At 40.2% G+C, this 17566-nt stretch overlaps 1 protein-coding gene across 10 annotated transcripts in view; it reads right to left on the reverse strand.

The window, feature by feature from the left end:
• DISP1 (dispatched RND transporter family member 1) overlaps positions 1-17566 on the reverse strand; it is a 180356-nt gene that overhangs the window by 145303 nt on the left and 17487 nt on the right. For 9 of the 10 annotated variants that reach the window (XM_045010603.1, XM_045010597.1, XM_045010602.1 and 6 more), the window contains exon 2: positions 10005-10126. The gene's annotated coding sequence lies outside the window, so the exon portion shown is untranslated. The remainder of the gene's footprint in view (positions 1-10004; positions 10127-17566) is intronic. The other variant, XM_045010606.1, reaches the window with a different exon arrangement.

Here is a 17566-nt window from a genome sequence, read left to right on the forward strand (position 1 = left end):
ATTCCATCAAAACAAGTACTATATTAAAAGCATTGCTTTACAAACTATACATACAATGCATTAAGAATAAAGAAATATATATAGTAATGTTATTACATGCCTTACACAACATACACATTTCTCATGAGTAGGAGCACAACATATCCATCACAATTATTCTACACATAGGCCTCCTCCCTCGCTGTTCAAAATGTTCACCATGTGTGCACATCCCACTCCCATCATGTGCAATGCTCTCCCTTGCTCTCACAAAGGTTGTACAAAACACAGCAACCAGATATAATCAGAAGATGTCCCTCATCAGCATCCAGACTTGACATCAGGATTCTCCATCTACCTTTCAGTCTTCCAAATGCACATTCCACAGTCTTTCTGTAACTACTCAGGGTATAACTAACCAGTTCCTTTTGCCTCTCCAGTGACAGGCTTCCTAGGCCAGGAGAGCAGAGAGTAAACTATCTCCTAGAATGACTGGAGGAATGGCAATGTCATTAATGTTCATATAGACCATCAGTGCAAAAGTTCCATTTGTCATTACATGAAAGTGTCCAAACCTTCTAAAAATCATGGTGTCATGGTGTTCCAGACCACCCCACATAAATATCAGTGAACGTTCCACACTGATCAACCAAGCCATGCAGCACCACAGAGAAATAATCCTTTCTGTTGATGAACCTTGAAGCCTGATGTGGGAGGCAAAGAATGGGCACATGGGTCCCATCAACATCCCCTATAAATTAAGAAACCCCAATCATGCAAAGACATTAATAGCTCCCTGCACATTGCCTAGAATTATGACCTAGAAGGACAGCACCTTCTTGATTGTGGTGCACACCTCCATTGCAACAGCCTGATGTTTGATCTACCAACACCAAACTGGCTACTAACTGATCAGTAGCAGCCAGGGGTGAAAAGTTTCCAGATGGCAATAGCCACATGCTTCTCCATGCTGAGGGAAGCTCTCATGTACATGGTCTACCACTGCAGCTCCAGGGGCAAGCTCTGCACAAAGTTCTAGGAAAGTGGCTTTTGACATCTTGAAGTTATGCCACCACTGCTGGTCATCTCAGGTCTGCACCACTATCCTGTCCCACCAGTCAGTACTACATTGCAAAGCCAAAAAGCAGTGTTCTGAGTGAGTCCGTTCCAGTAAAAGCCGAGGAAGTATGATTGTTTTCAGACTCCTCCTTCTCAGGGTCCCTTATTATTCTAGTTGTACAACCATTGCACAACTTGATATTATACCAGCAGTCTTTATATGTATGACAACAAGGATTGCAGTGCTCAACAACACTTCCTTCGTGCTGTCTGACAGTGCTTTAATCGTGGCACTGGATCACAGAAACAAGGAGGCTGATGGGGTGAAACAAGATGAAACATAAAAGTTATTCTGTTTGACCACAAACCCCAGAATTCCGTTGCTTTCTGGCACAAAAAACTCAAAATGTAGAGTGCAAAAAAAAAAAAAAAATCCCAGAAGGCATGCAGCAGTATGGCAGAACAATGATGCGATGTCTGACCAAAATGCTGAGTGCTCATTGCAAAACAGTGCTGTAATGGATGGCCACAAAGATATGAAGCAACATTAACTATTTACTCCTGGGGGGATTCTGTGCCAAAAAGTTAAAAATTCTGCCAAATTCTGCATATTTTGTCAAAATAACACTATATAATCATGCCAGTTTCAATTATTTTGGTAATTTTTTTCAAAATACCTGTCAACAAATATGTCTGTAACAAAACAGGCACACAAAACCTCCCCCAGGAGTAGTGCGTTAAAGAAACCCCTATGACAACCCAGTACCTATTTCTCTGCCCCCTGTCCCCCCCCCAGAGCCCAGCTGTGCCCCCCCCAGCCCAGACACCTACACCCCTCCCCCCCCAGAGCCCAGCCATGGGGCACCCTCCCAGCCCAGACACTCTCATCACTCTCCCACAGAGTCCAGGGATCAAGAGGGAGAAACAGCCTGATACTAGGTCCCGGGCTTGCGTGGAGTTTCCTGCATGCTGCTTTTCTTCCTTCAGGGCAAGCCAGGAACTGCAGCTGCCAGGAACCCTCCAGCTCTCTCTACCTTCCCGAGGCAGCGTCTTTGATTTGCAAGCTGGGCTCTGCTGCCCATTTCGGGGGGAGGGAGGAAGGGAATTCGGCATGCACATTAATTTCTGTGCAAATTCTGCATGTGCAGTGGCGCAGAATTCCCCCAAGAGTAATTTAACTTGATTGCAGGATAACAATGCAGGGTGTAGAAATTAATTGTGCAACAGTTGTTGCGCATCACTTAACATGGATAAACAAAACCTGCACCAAGTTAAAAATGTAGACATACTCTCAGTTGCTTTCTCTTTTCTGTAGCCCTCCTGCATTCTAAACATAGTTGGAAACTGCAATAGTCATAACAAAAGGCCATTTTTGTTTTTTTCAGAAGGTTATAGGTCACATTTACTAAAAATCTAGAAGTTATCTTTGCACTTACTGCTAACAGTTGTCACTGTGCTCACAACAATCCAATCAATTTAATTTGTTTGTATAGTTTAGCTTTTCTCCTCCATCAAAGCCAGAAGATAGAATTTCAATATTGAACTTAACGTAAAAACATTTAGCAGCTGTTTTATCTCTCAAAGGGAGCAAAAGGAGAAAGACAGTGAACAGGTGAAACTCTCTAGTGTTGGTATATGTGAACACCTTGTCACATCTTACAAAGAACAATTTGTGCTGCAAGAACATTGAAAACCTTTTACAGTGTCAGACACATTAAGAAGTTGAGCCTGAGTTATTGTGACCTTTTAGCTAGATGCCAACCATCTCTACCCTCACTACAGACACCTGCTAAAGGAACTCTCTACTTCAAACTTCTAGCTAAATTTCTACCAATAGAAGCAGCAAACGTCATTAAGAAGCTAAGTTGGTTGCAGCATGAGACTAGTACTCATCCATCCCAAACATGTCACCTCTAAAACACATTTACTGTCCGCCACTCTAGGGAAAGGAAGACCCAATAAATTTCTTAACTGTGTGATAAGTTTGAACACTAACTACAAGACAATAAAAGCCACCGAGACTCAATGTACTGTAGTATGATTCGACAACTACCCCACCTCCCCCCCTCAAAAAAAAAAGATTTTGTGCACCCAAAACCATTACAAAAGTCACTTCTAAGTTTCAGTTCTCTGAAAACCTGAAGACATACTTACAAAATACTCAGTTTTAACTAGACAAAAGGTCCTTGATTAATGATCCCACTCCACTGCATGAATGTCTTCAATTCCCATTAAGGAAGTTTAACTGCGCTTCATATGCCAACACTTAACATTTAGAATGGGACTGGGAAAATACTTATTTTGTGCATTCCCTGTAGGATGCCAATACAAAGCATTTTGGATTAAATGAATAGTCTTCCCAAAGGTCAGTCTAGTTAAATAGGTCACTGCACTGACTCGGGGGCAGGGGGGAGAAAACAGAACTAAGAACAGCCATACTGGGTCAGACCAATGGTCCATCTAGCCCAGTATCCTGTCTTCCAACAGTTGCCAGTGCCAAATGCTTCAGAGAGAATGAACAAAACAGGGCAACTTTCAAGTGATCCATCCCCTGTTGTCCAGTACCAGCTTCTGGCAGTTAGATATCCCTAAGCCTCTAAGGACAAGAGGTTGCATTCCCAGACCATCCTGACTATTAGCCTCTTATGGACCTATACTCCATTAATGTTTCTAATTCTTTTTTGAAACAAGCCCAGGCATACTTTTAGCATTCACAGAAGCCCTGGCAATGAGTTCCACAGGTTGGCTGTGTGTTGTGTGAAGAAGTATTTCCTTATGTTTGTTTTAAAAGTGCTCCCTATTAATGTCACAGGGTAACCCCTGGTTCTTTTGTTGTGTGAAAGGGTAAATAACACTTCCTTATTAACTTTCTCTACACCAGTCAACATTTTATAGACCTCTGTCATATTCCCCTTAGTGGTCTCTTTTCTAAACTTAAACAGTCACAGTCTCTCTCTCTCCCCTCACAGGGAAGCTGTTCCATACCCTTATTCATTTTTGTTGCCCTTCTCTATACCTGTTTCAATTCTAATATATATTTTTTGAGATACGGCAACCAGAAATGAACACAGTATTTAAGGTGTGGGCGTACCATGGATTTATATAGTGGTACTGTGATATTTTCTGCCTTCTTATCTATCCCTTTCCTAATGGTTCCTAACATTCTGTTGGCTTTTTTGACTGCTGCCGTAGTTTGAACAGATGTTTTCAGAGAACTATCCTTAATGACTCCAAGATCTCTTTCTTGAGTGGTAACAGCTAATTTAGAACCATCATTTTGTATGTATAGCTCGGATGATGTTTTCCAATGTTCATTACTTTGAATTTTCAACAATGAATTTCATCTGCCCTTTTGTTGCCTAAGTCACCCAGTTCTCCGAGATCCCTTTGTAATTCTTCTTAGGCAGCTTTAGACTTAACTGTCTTGAATAATTTTGTATCATCTGCAAACTTTGCCACCTCACTGTTCACCCCCCTTTCCAGATCATTTATGAGAATGTTAAATGGCATTGGTGCCAGGACAGATCCTTGAGAGACCCTGCTATTTACCCCTCTCCACTGTGAGAACTGACCATTTATTCCTACCTTTTGTTTCCTACCTTTTAACCAGTTACTGAGCCACGAAAGAAGCTTCCCTCTTATCCCACGACTGTTTACTTTGCTTAAGAGCCTTTGGTGAAGGACCCTATCAAACGCTTTCTGAAAGCATATTTCTCCAAAGTATGCACAAAACCAGTCAGAATCTACAGGTATACAGTGACTCAAGTTTCATATTTGAATTCATTCACAACTCTTGGCTGAATACCGTCTGGTCCTGGCGACTTATTACAGTTTAATATATCAAGCTGTTTCAAAACCTCCTCTACTGACACCTCAATCTGGGACAGTTCCTCAGATCTGTCACTTTAAAATGGTTCAGGTGTGAGAATCTCCCTCACATCCTCTGCAGTGAAAACTGATATATAGAATTTGTTTAGCTTTTCCACAGTGGTCTTGTCTTCCTTGAGCACTCTTTTAGCACTTCTTCATCCAGTGATCCCCACTAATTGTTTGGCAGGCTTTCTGCTTTTGATAGAATTAAAACATTTTGCTGTTAAGTTTCTGGTTTTTTTGCTAGTTGCTCTTCACATTTTTTTTGGCCTGCCTAATTATATTTTTATACTTGACTTGCCAGAGTTTATGCTCCTTTTTACTTTCTTCAGTAGGATTTGACTACCAGTTTTTAAAGGATGTCTTTTTGCCTTTAACTGCCTCTTTTACTTTGTTGGTGAGCCATGGTGGCTTTTTTAAAAAAAAATTGGGATATACATTTAGCTTGAAGGCAATTCATTCTTGTGACTGTTTCTTTTAATTTATGTTTAACTAGCATCATTTTTGTGTAATTCGCCTTTCTGAAGTTGAATGCTATTGTGGTGAGTTTCATTAGCATTTTCCCCCTACAAGGGGGAATTTAATTATGTGATGGTCACTTTTAATTAGCAGTTCAGCTACAGTCACCTCTTGGACCAGATCCTGTGCTGCACTTAGGACTCTCCCCTTGTGGGTTCCAGGAGTGACTGCTCTAAGAAGCAGTAATTAACGATGTCTAGAAATTTTATTTAGTGTCCTTCTATCTTGCATCTCTTCCTCAGGTGACATATATCCAATTAATATGGGGATAGTTGAAATCCTGCATTACTGTTGGGGTTTCTGTTTCTGTAGCCTGTCTAATCTCCCTGAGCATTTCACAATCACCATACCGGTCAGGTGGTCAGTAGTATATTCCTACCGCTATATTCTAATTATTTAAGTATGGAATTTCTATCCACAGAGATTCAATGATATAGTTTGATTAATTTAAGATTTTTACTATGTTTGACTCTATGATTTCTTTCACAGAGGCCACTCCTCCCCCTCCCCCAGCATGATCTATTCTGTCATTCCCACATATTTTGTATCCTGGAATCATCATGTCCCATTGACTATCATCATTTCACCAAGTTTCTGTGATGCTTATTATATCAATACTCTCATTCACAACCAGGCACTCAAGTTTACCTATCTTAGTATTTAGACTTCTAGCATTTGTGAATAACCACTTATAAAATTTGTCAATATTTACTTGTCTGCCTTCATGTGATGTAATTGAAGGAGATTCTTTCGTTTGACTGTTTCGCTTCATTTCCCATCTGTACTTTATCAGTTTCTATTCTCTCTTCTTTACTAGGATCTAGAGTATTCCCTTTAATAAATCCTCCCTTAAGGGATGTCTTTGTCCAAACAGTGTGCTCCTCCACGCCTGCTTTCCCCCAGCCCTTAGTTTAAAAAGTGCTCTACAAACTTTTTAATTTTACATGCCAGCAACCTGATTCCATTTTGGTTTAGGTGGAGGCAACCCTTCCTGTACAGGCGCCTTCTTTTCCAAAAGGTTCCCCAGTTCCTGATAAACTTAAATCCCTCCTCTGAATACCACTGTCTTATCCACACATTGAGACCCTGCAGTTGTGTCTGTCTGTCTAACTGGCCCTGCAGGTTGAACTGGGAGCATTGCAGAAAACACTACAATGGAGGTCCTGGACTTTAATCTCTTACCTAGAAGACTAAATTTGGCCTCCAGCACCTCTTTCCTATTTTTCCCTATGTCACTGGTACCTACATGTACCACAACCATTGGCTTCTCTCCAGCATTGCCCATAAGCCTATATAGATGTCTCAAGAGGTCTGCACCTGCCAGACAAGTCACCATGTGGCTCTCCTCGTCATCACAAACCCAACTATCTATATTTCTAATAATTTAATCCCCCATGATTATTAACTGTCTCTTCCTAATAACTGGGGTTCCTTCCTCTAGATGGGTATCCTCAGTGCAAGAAGATACCATGACATCTGGAAGGAGGGTCCCAACTATGCGATCATTTCCCTCCACTCCAGATTCATGTTCTCCTTCCCTAACACTGTCATCCTCAACTGTGTCCCTGAAAGTTTCATCTATGTACGTCTGTCTCCCTTAGCTCCTCCAGCTTAGCTACTCTGGTCTCAAGAGCCTGTACTCAGTCTCTGAGGTCCATAAGCTGATTGCACCAAATGTACATATTTACCATCTGCCCACAGGCAGGTAATCGATCATAAATGCTGCATTCAATGCAAGAAACTAGATAGCCCCCAGTCTGCTGCTGGACTTCTGCCTCCGTTTTTACTCTTGCAGGGGGTTTTGTTTGTTTGTGCTATGATTTTTTTGTTTGTTTGTTTGTTTTGGGGGGGCATCACTGGCCTAAGTTTAGAGTATGTTTGTTAGGTTTATCTGGCTCTCACACGCCTTCTCTAAACTCCCGTTTCCTAGCTCCTCTGGTTGCTTAGAAGCTGGTTTTTTCAACTCCTGTTCTCCCTGAGTTAGCCCCGCCCCCTCATCAAGGGATCCTAAAGAGGTTAGGAATCCAAGGATAGCAGGCTAGAGCCTCATTAGGAAGCTTTCAGCCTAGCCTAGCAGGAATCTAGGCTCAGCACACAGCCCCCAAGAGAGACCATACTATAAAATTGAATCAAGCAGGCACATGGCAAGCAGGCACATGACAAAATACTAAGACAACAAACTCACTTCAAGGATCACATAATTGCTCCTCTTTCACCTGGAGTACTCCTTCACAGAACTCCCATTTGCTGCTCCTATTTGCTAGCGAACTGTCATGTATTGCTTCCAGCCTAATCAGGCAGTGCATGGGTGCAGAACCTGGACTTTCGAAAGCCCTATTTTTTCCTCAACTGAGAGTATGAAGACATCTGCAGCCAACTACATTATTCCAAATACTCAAATATGGGCTTATTCCTTTCACTCAAAAGGTGCCCCTGAAAAAAGGGAGGCAGCTACAGAAAAGTCAGATTAATAATACAAATTAAAAATTCCTCCAAAATATTGGATCTGTGCCCTAGCTGGCTACTGAAGCAGTTTATCTGGTTTACTGGCTTAGATAAGGAGTCACTATGGGAACTATAAAATGAAGAGGGACTAAAAGGGGCAAGTGAAATTTATAAAGCAACAATGAAATTCTCTTCAGCGTAACAGACTGATTTGAATTTTTTTTCATTTCTATAAAAGCTCTGTCACTTAAACAATCTGATAGATCCACAGGAATTGTGTTACAGGAACCACAAGAGCCCCCGCACAACCATTTTCCTATTATCAGTTGCTCCAAGCAGGATTTGTTCAATTAACTAACAACACTATGGGGTAGGGGGAAGCAGATTTGAATGCAAGCCACAGTGGAAGTCTATATTTAAAAACATCTGGACAAAGAAAGCTACATAGACAGTAACAGGCATGCTTGAATTTGAAAACGAGGACTTCCTGCCCCTTTCAGGACCCTGCAGACACTGCATTCTACCCATGGAAGTTCAGCACTAAGACCTTGTCTACCTGGAAAAGTTTGACCAGTTATATTGGTAAAACCACCACCCCGTCCACCCCAGACACTCTTATTACAGTATACGAGTGGCTTTTTTTTTTTCAATTTAGCTTAAGTCCCTACCCAAACAACATGAGCTAAACCGAAAAAAGCAACTATTACACAGGGGTTATACCAATACAACTATATCAGCTTAAATACACATCCTAGCTTATACTGGTATGAATCTCCCATGTAGACAAGCCCTAAATGTGACAGAACTGTAGCTCTTCAAATATTCTGTTGCAAGCTTTGCATAGATTTTTTTATATATTGCCACAGTCAGCCAACTGAAAACATGCACTGCATTTGCAGAAGTTTTCAAAGTAACAAGAGTAATACCCTGGAGCAATTTTTTTTATCATCATTTAAAAAAAACAAAAACAGGTAAAGATAATTAGAAAACTTGTGCCATCATGGTAAATGTTACAACTGTAGTGGGTTTTAGCTAGCAAAATCTTAACTACCGGTACTCATTCTCTGCAGCTAAAAAGCCAAAGAAGGAAGTCTCAAATATGCTTAGTCAGTCTCAAGTGAAGGGCTCTGGTCTTCACTATGTTAGATAGTAATTCATTTTTTCTGCATAAAAAGGTTTGTTGGGGGACTTCTAATCTTTAAAGAGCTGGACAAAATTAATTCTCACAGCACCCATCTGAGGCATTAGCCACATTCTATAGGAGGAGAAGAGAAGCAGATTAGATTTCAGGGGGTTCTGTCTCCCAGGCCTAGTCTCCCTCCAGTGATCCATATTGTCTCTTATTTTTGCATCTTTTACTTTTAATTGTTAGTTCAAAAGAAAAAGACCAGCATTTGCAAATTAAGAGATTGAGATATGAAATATAACAACTCCAATTAGAGCAATAAGTAAATCAGACTGAAACCTTGAAATGAGACATATTGTACCCAACATAATTTGATAAGAGATGTGATTTTTCAGCTCTGGGGGTAAACTTGCTCTGAGGGGCTGCAGTGCAGCAGCAATGTGTACCTCACTGATTGACCCCAAGATCTCATTTGTTTGTATAAAGCAGCAGTGTAGCAACAGTTTCAGTAGAAGGTTCTTGTCCTGCCCTCCTAGCTGGAGGAAAGATGCAGTAGTTGTCTTTGAGAAGGAGGGAGTAGGAATACCAGATATATAATAAAGATGTGACACTTACTCAGATACCCAAGGCCCATCATCATCACAAGAGAAGAAAATGCATGATGAAGACCTGAGATTAACAACCACCATTGTATCCTTTTTATTTATATTTGTTGCAATGAGCTGTATTTTGATTCTATGTACAGTGAAATAGAAGAAAAGCCTTGCACTCAAAGAGTGCATAATGTGCCCACTGAAATTCAGATATAGTGAACCTGGATTTAGAAAGAAGTTGGCTGGGGAAAAAAGAAAAGTGATTTCAAGACAAAAGAGTCACTGAACTTGAGATGTCTATTAAATACCTGTTTTATTGCATAATGAATTCCAGTATACAATATTTAAACCAGACCAAGATTGAACCTTGAATTTTCTGAAGAATGGAACTTTCAGAATTCTGCGTGACCTACCTTTAGATCAATGTCACAGCTCCGATCTCAGCTGAAATTGCAATTTCCAATGTCGTAAAACTCACCCTCTAAGACAGTTAAGAGTATAAAGCCAAGATCCTGTGCCAATTGCTTTTAGATACCTAAAAGAGAAAACAGTATACATTTAGTCATACAATTGTACACAAGAAGCCCTTGATTGTTATTACTTATAGTACTAAAAAATTATATCTGAAGTTTTTTTTTCCACTCCAAAGTATGCACAAAACCAGTCAGAATCTACAGGTATACAGTGACTCAAGTTGTGTGGGAAATGATTTTGCCATCCTGGGAAATTTTTTAATATTGCAAAAAGTTTTCCCTTTCCAAACTGGGACAAGATCAAAATCTTGAAAAATTTCAAACTGAAACTAAAAAAAAAACAAAAAAAAAAAACAAAAAAAAACAGTTTGTTCAAACATTATTTCATTTAAATACTTTTGAAATGTTTTGTTTGACTTTTATTATTTAAATTGCACAATAAATTAAATTTCAAAACAAAGGTATTTCAAACCAAAAGATGGAACTTCTGCTTTGAAAGTGCCAAAACAGAACATAACACCGAAAATTAAAAATTTTTTGACATGGAAATGTTTAGTTGAAGAATTCCCAGCCAGGTCTACTTATGACAACGGTTGATCTGGTCATCTGAATCGTAGTAAACTAAGTACTCAACAGCATGCAGTCTTCATATGCGACCAGTCAGTCTACTTTGGTACAAGGAACTTGTTAAATAAAGCTGCTAAAAATATTTGGCCTTGCCTGAATACTGTAATAGTACATTTCTGTTCTACAAACTCATACTAACTAAAGGACTGAGTTTAGGTTACGTCACTAAACTGAACAGCATTGGTGTCAGTTTCTAAATAAGTACCAGCATCCTGGGCAGGAGGAAGCATGTGCAGTCAGACTATAATATGGAAACATTATTATTAATTAATAAATAATAATAGCTAAAATTACTTGATTTAACTGACTGAAGATTTATGAATTAATAACCAATACAGATTCAAATACACAAAGAAGGGCAAGGGGATGAGAAGTGGAAGAGTTAAAACTACAGAAAGGGAAAAAATTGCCGCATAATTTTTCTATTGAGTGAAACAGTGCAAGCAATACTGATACATGTTAGTCTTTTCCCATGTGTGTTAATTAAACATGAAACCAAAGCTCTTTCTCCCACCCCCCAACTGGGACAATCTCAAATAAGGCAACTTCAAAGTAATTAGTGCCCAGTAAGACACAGTTACCTTTAGTTTCACAACTAAGATCACATTGTAACAAAACACAGTTTTCTTTTGCATAATTTTATTATTGATACAACACTTGTCATACGAGCCCACAATAATACAAGAAAAAAAATTTGTCACACAAGTATGAAATATAGGAAGACCTACACACAGTCAGCCTTGGTATTAACTCTAGCTGGAGACCTTAGCAAAGCCACATAACCTTCTTGGTGACATAGTTCAGCCTTAGAAGAACTAGTCAACATTAGCACCATTATCAGTTAATATTGTGAACTACTGAGGCAGCTGTTCACATAACCCTGCTTACAAAAAAGAAAGAACACTGCAAGACAGAGTGGACAGGCAGGAACTTTGTTGGTCAAGCTTATATACTGTTAAACATCACTGGACTCCCAGAGCAGAGAGATGTCTTAGGTCTTTCAACACTTTAAATGCTAGAGCAGCACAGCTGCACCACTACAGTTGCTATGCTTCAGTTGTAGACACCGCTTACACTGACAAGAGGATTCTCCTGTTGGTGTAGGTAATCCACGTCCATGAGAGGCAGTAGCTAGGTCAACGGAAGAATTCTTCCATTTACTCAGCTCTATCTACATGGGGATTTAGGTCAGCTTAACAATGTCCCTGACCAACATAGTTAAACTGACCTAATTTTCTAGTGCAGACCAGGCTTTAGTCTTGTCATCCCATCATCATAGCTTTAGCCTGGGCTTCTTACAGCACAAGAAGTCAAAGTCACAATTGCACCAGGAAGCTCTAGACAAACAATATAGCCAGACCATCTCTCTTTAGGGCTAGTGGGAAAGAAGATCAAGATAATTCCAAAAAGAAACACTGAGATCACAAGCTCACAAATGCTATGTTACTTGTACATACTTGAATGATAGCCCAATACCAGACCCACTGTTGAATTTTTCTGAAACTCAACCTATTATCTTTGTTGGATGTACTGTTGTTAAGTGTGCTGATCGGAAAAGTCAATATAAAAAGCATTATGGAAATTTCTGCATTTCTGGTTTTTAAAAGATAAAATGATACGGCTGAGAAAATACCAACAACTTTCTTTTCATTTTACTGACCACACACACGCCCCACTATAAGCAAAAGAACCCTTTAAAACAGCTGCTTAATTTCTTGGTCAAGATATATGGTTTGTAGAACTTGAAGGTATTCAAGGCAAAGATAAAACACAGTCACATCATCTCCTTCTGGAAAGGCCATGGAAAAGTCTATGTTCGGATGTATGTTGGCTGGACAAATGAACATACTTAATCATTATTCACCACCACCACTCACAAAGCAAGTACCGGTAATTGTTTCCTCAAATTGTTTCCACAGTCTCTATCGCTTTTAACAGAAAACAAAATTACCAAGGTACCAAATTTAACCTTTAACTGGCAATGTCCACTACTAACACTAAATTAATGCAAAAAGCTGTGTTAATGCAACAGTTAAGTATCTACATCAGAAAATGTCTAGCTAAAGTTGTATGTTCAGCCTTAATACAACTTCCTTGTGCACATGCATGATGATAACCTAATTACATGATAACATACTATTTCTCAAGTACAATATGTATTATTTTCTAGACTCAGACACAATAGTAGCATCTTGTAATTTTTTCTTCATTCTTGAATGCTTACATTACTTTTTTTGTCATAATTGACCATTATCTCTTTGTTGACTTAGGCCTACATGGAGCAACTTGTAGGATCAGGGTCTCGGTCTTCTTATATGATCAGGAACATCTCTAAACTAGGTATTTTAATAACTTTATCAGACTACCACAGAAACACAATGAGCTGTACTAAAAATGTTAGTAACTAAAAATAAAAAAAATAATTAATAAAACTAAAATTTATGATTTTTGTTTTACCATGTTACTTGTGTAAAATGGTCATGATGTATACATCATGTACCCTAGTTTCAAAGAGTCTTAATAAAATTAAAATATTGCATTCTCCTAGTGTTTGATCCATTGACTTTATTGCTGCTAGTTTCTATAATAAGTGAGAATGAGTGTACAGGGTTAGAATGAAATCTGTTCTGAATGGCAGAAATTCTCCTGGTACTTTTTCACAATGGTTTAGCATACTGTGCGTAAGAGAGATAGTTATTTTAGTTCACATGCAAAGTTATCTGTAATTTTCCAAGTAAATCATAACAGTAGCAGCCTTAATTGAATTGCCTTACTTCTATTTGTCTCAAAACCTATACCAAAAAAAAAAATTAAAAAAATTGGTCCCTGAGTGCTCCTATTATAAGCACCTACATGCTAAGTAGGTCCAGTGGTTAGGGTTCTAACCTAGGACTTTGGGAAACCTGGGTTCAAGTCGCACAGATTTCCTGTGGGAGTTTAACTAAGGGCTAGCCTACACTAGAAGCGCTGTAGCGCATCTCATGAAGACGTTCTATGCCGACGGCATAATAAATCCATCTGTGTGAGAGGTGGTAGCAGCTCGCCCACAGACATAGCACTGTCCATACCAGTGCTTAGGTCGGTGTAATTTATGTTGCTTGGAAGGGTGGCTTATTCACACCCCTGAGCAACACAAGTTATAATAAAATTAAATGGTAGCGTAGACCTAGCCTTACAATGCTCTCTATGCCATGGTTCCCCATCTGTAAAACAGGGATGATACTTCTGTACCTCACAGGTGTCCTTTAAAGATAAATACACTGAAGATTGTGAGGTGCTCAAATATTATCATAATGAAAGCCATATAAGTATCTTAGATTAAAAAAAAATCTGTATTAGATACATTTTTAAATTTGAGACATAAAATCTATCCAAAAGTTTATTTCAAGTCTAGAAACTTCTTCACTCCCTGAAACCCGAGGTGTCAGAGAACCCACCATACCTATTACAGTTGACAGTAATTTATGGCTGTGAAAGTAATAAAAGACTTGAATGGCGATTTTTAAAATCACATCTTCAATTTCAGCCCTGCCCTTCAGCACAGTTGTAATTTGAGATATACTATACCCCTCACATTCCAGGTGAATTATGTGAACAGTTCCCATACTTAATCTGCTTTGTCTAGTCTCACTGTTGATATTCCATCCCCTAACTAGAAATTTAATCAGGTACAAACATTTAACTATCAAATGATTTAAAGATACAGACAAATGTGGACTTTCCACATTTTCCAGTCCAGAAAAAATATTTTATGGCAAAAATAAATTAAAGTTTTTGATACAGTAAAGAAATGCAAAGTTAAAATGTAACATTACCATGGAAGCCCTAGAGAAGTTTTTAAGGGTGAAAAGGATCTTTTAATTATGTCGGTGTCATGAGATTCTATGTACCTTGGATTTATAGCTTGAGTACACACAATTCTAAATGCAAAGAGGTTCAAATAGCTACATGTCCATCTTTCTGAAAGTACTGTTTTTTAAAGTCCACTTATTGTTGGGAGAAGTATGAGTAATAGGAAGATGATGGTACTGCGGGTACAGTTAGATGCCCTTGATCTTAGACAAGACACTTACCAATATTCCAGTCAAACTCATCTGAGTGGTGAGCTTCCTACTTTGGGAATAGGGAGTGACAAGCATAACACTAGCTGTGGCACCCGGTACTTTAGAAATATGCCCCATACTACAATCAATAACAGTGCATCCGTCTAATCTCGAGGTGCAAATGGCATAGAGGACTATTATGAAGTCCACATTAGAAGTGTGTTTGCAACCCCCTTGCCAATCTTAGATCAAGAATAAAAGCACTGGAGATCTATTGATTCTTGACAATCCAGGAGCAGCAATGACCTTGATTTCATAAATGTTATTTATGGCTAAAGATAAGAAAGCTCCCTTTGCCTTGAATGCATGCTTAGCTAGGAATATAAATATTTTCCGATGCAAGCGAGTAGAACTCAAGTCTCATTCCATTGGGGCCAAAACTTCCTTCCCTACCATTTCACCTGCACATAGTGACCACTGACAAAAGTTATGAGAATAGAGGCAAGATGCATCCAGGTACTAAGAATTACAGCAAAAATTAGCGAGTGTTCTGATTAATTGGTGCTCTACAATATTCAAGTCATACTTGCATATTGTATGTGCTGATTCTGTGTAAGACATAATTATGATCAAACCTGTTTTCACTATTGTGTTGAGTTAGTCTGTTTTTATGGAAAACAATTTCCATCAATATTCTTTAGAGCAGCAGACCATGAGTAAACAGCTCTTATTTGGGCATGAAAGACAGACAAAGACACACAGCTATACCTGGGTATCTTTGTGTGTATTAGAAACATTTCACTTTCTATATGTGCCTATGTTTTCTAACCACACAAGATTATAGGATATCTGACGTGCGGCAAGACCTGTGCCCAGCTTGTAAACTCAGTAGAGCGGAGGGCTAATTTACTTCCATTTTCAGCCTCAGGATGAACATGCCAGTCTACCATTGCATTCAGCATTTTTAAATTTAGATTAGTCACTTTTCCAGCAGACAGTAACCTAGTGGATCAATATTTCTGCTAACCTGGGCACATTGTGCCCATGATGGGCTCCTTCCATCCCTCCATTCCCCTCTTGGGCACAGTGTGCTCAGGCTACCACTGCTCTCCATTCTGCCCCCCACCCCGGAGGACAATCTGTGTGGCTCCTCCATTTCCCCCTTCCCATCTCTCTTACCCCTCCTCCCCCGGCCGCATATCAGGGTCACTGTGTACCACCCATTTTCATCTCATTTCACCCACCTCTGGTTCCATGCTATTCCTGGGACCCTGCTTTTCTCTATCCATCTCCACTTCCCACCCCCTTCATCTGCACCTCCCCCAACTCCAGCTCTCCACTACCATGTCTGCCTACCCATCCACCCCTGAGGTGCCCGCTTTCTTCATCATCACTATTCCTCATGCTCTCACTCTTTTGCAGGTTCCAGCTCTGCCCCCTTTGGGATCCTGCTTCCACTGACAACACTTGCCTCCTCCGGATCCCTGCTCATGTTACTCTCCCCCCACCCCAGTAAGGCTCTCCTATTTCTGTTAAGAGTCTAGGCTACGGACAATATCTCCACACAGGAAGTTAAGCTGCTGCCTCTGGTATGTGTAGGCAGCAGCAGGAGGCAGCAGAAAGATTCCTCTGCTTGCAGCACAAGGCAGCCTGTCAATCAGGCTTTTCTGTGTTCAGATTTGCACGAAAAATCAATAAGGTTATGCCCATTGATGCCTAGAAATTTCCCTGACATTTCTGAATTGGTCGGACGCAGCATGACAGGCAAACCAGGCAAACAGGAGTCAGTGAGTTGAGTGTTAGACCACGCTTCACCTGGCCAATAATTAAATTTCACTTGCCCAGGTCAGATTTCTGTAGCCTAGGGCTGCGTGGAAATTTTTTTTTTCCCTAACTTGACCCTATCTTGTGGCTAATAGAAACTTACTCTTCTCACATGGAATGTTTATCATTACCACCTACATTTCTGATGACAATCACCATAGTTTTGGCTACTTAGTCATTCATTTTACCTACACATAAGATCAAAACAGACATCTCACTGGCCAAGCTTGCAAAAGCCTAATATTCAATTCAATGGCATTTCAGTGTTTGTCTGCCTGTAATGCTGCATCTTTTGAACGCCGCAGCCAATCAGTTCCCAAATTTCAGGCAATGTTACAGGCATCAATGAGCAGAACCCTATTGATTTGGGGGAAAATGGGAGACACATGGAGTCATTGACACCGGATTAGTACAGCCAAGGCCTCAAGCACCTCTGCAGTTGTCTACAGAATAAACAACTGGTTGATGACCCCCATGACTTCCCACATAACAATATTCCTATATCATCTCGCTCTGCCTAGTCTCCCAAAGTGGACACCCTGAATGATTTCTTCCCTGGACAGAAAATATAATAATGGGGTGGAGGAATGCACACAGCCTCTGGTATGGTGGAGAATAGGGGACCCTGCTATAGTCGGGGGGGGAGAGGATAATGGGGAGCACACAAACCATGGGAGGAGGAAAGCATGAAGGGGAAAGGGGAGAATATGGGCGCACAAAGACCCCCTGCCATGTAGGGGGAGAACGGGGAATCCTGGAATGGATGTGGGGGGAATGGAGGACACTCAGAACCCTGATGGAGGGGAGACTGGGGGAACCTGGTAGAGGGGATACGGGACACATCACCTGCCCTGGGAAGAAGGTGGTGACATAGGGGTGCTAGTATGGGGGAGAGTTGTGGACCTCTGTACGGGAGGAAAGGGTAATGAGGGGGACACACAGAGCCACAGACAGAGGTGAGATTGAGGGTAGTTGCGGGGAGTCCCTAGAAAAAGGGCAGAGGGGGAA

This window comes from Mauremys mutica, chromosome 3, assembly GCF_020497125.1.
Source record: "Mauremys mutica isolate MM-2020 ecotype Southern chromosome 3, ASM2049712v1, whole genome shotgun sequence".
Lineage (NCBI taxonomy): Eukaryota > Metazoa > Chordata > Testudines > Geoemydidae > Mauremys > Mauremys mutica.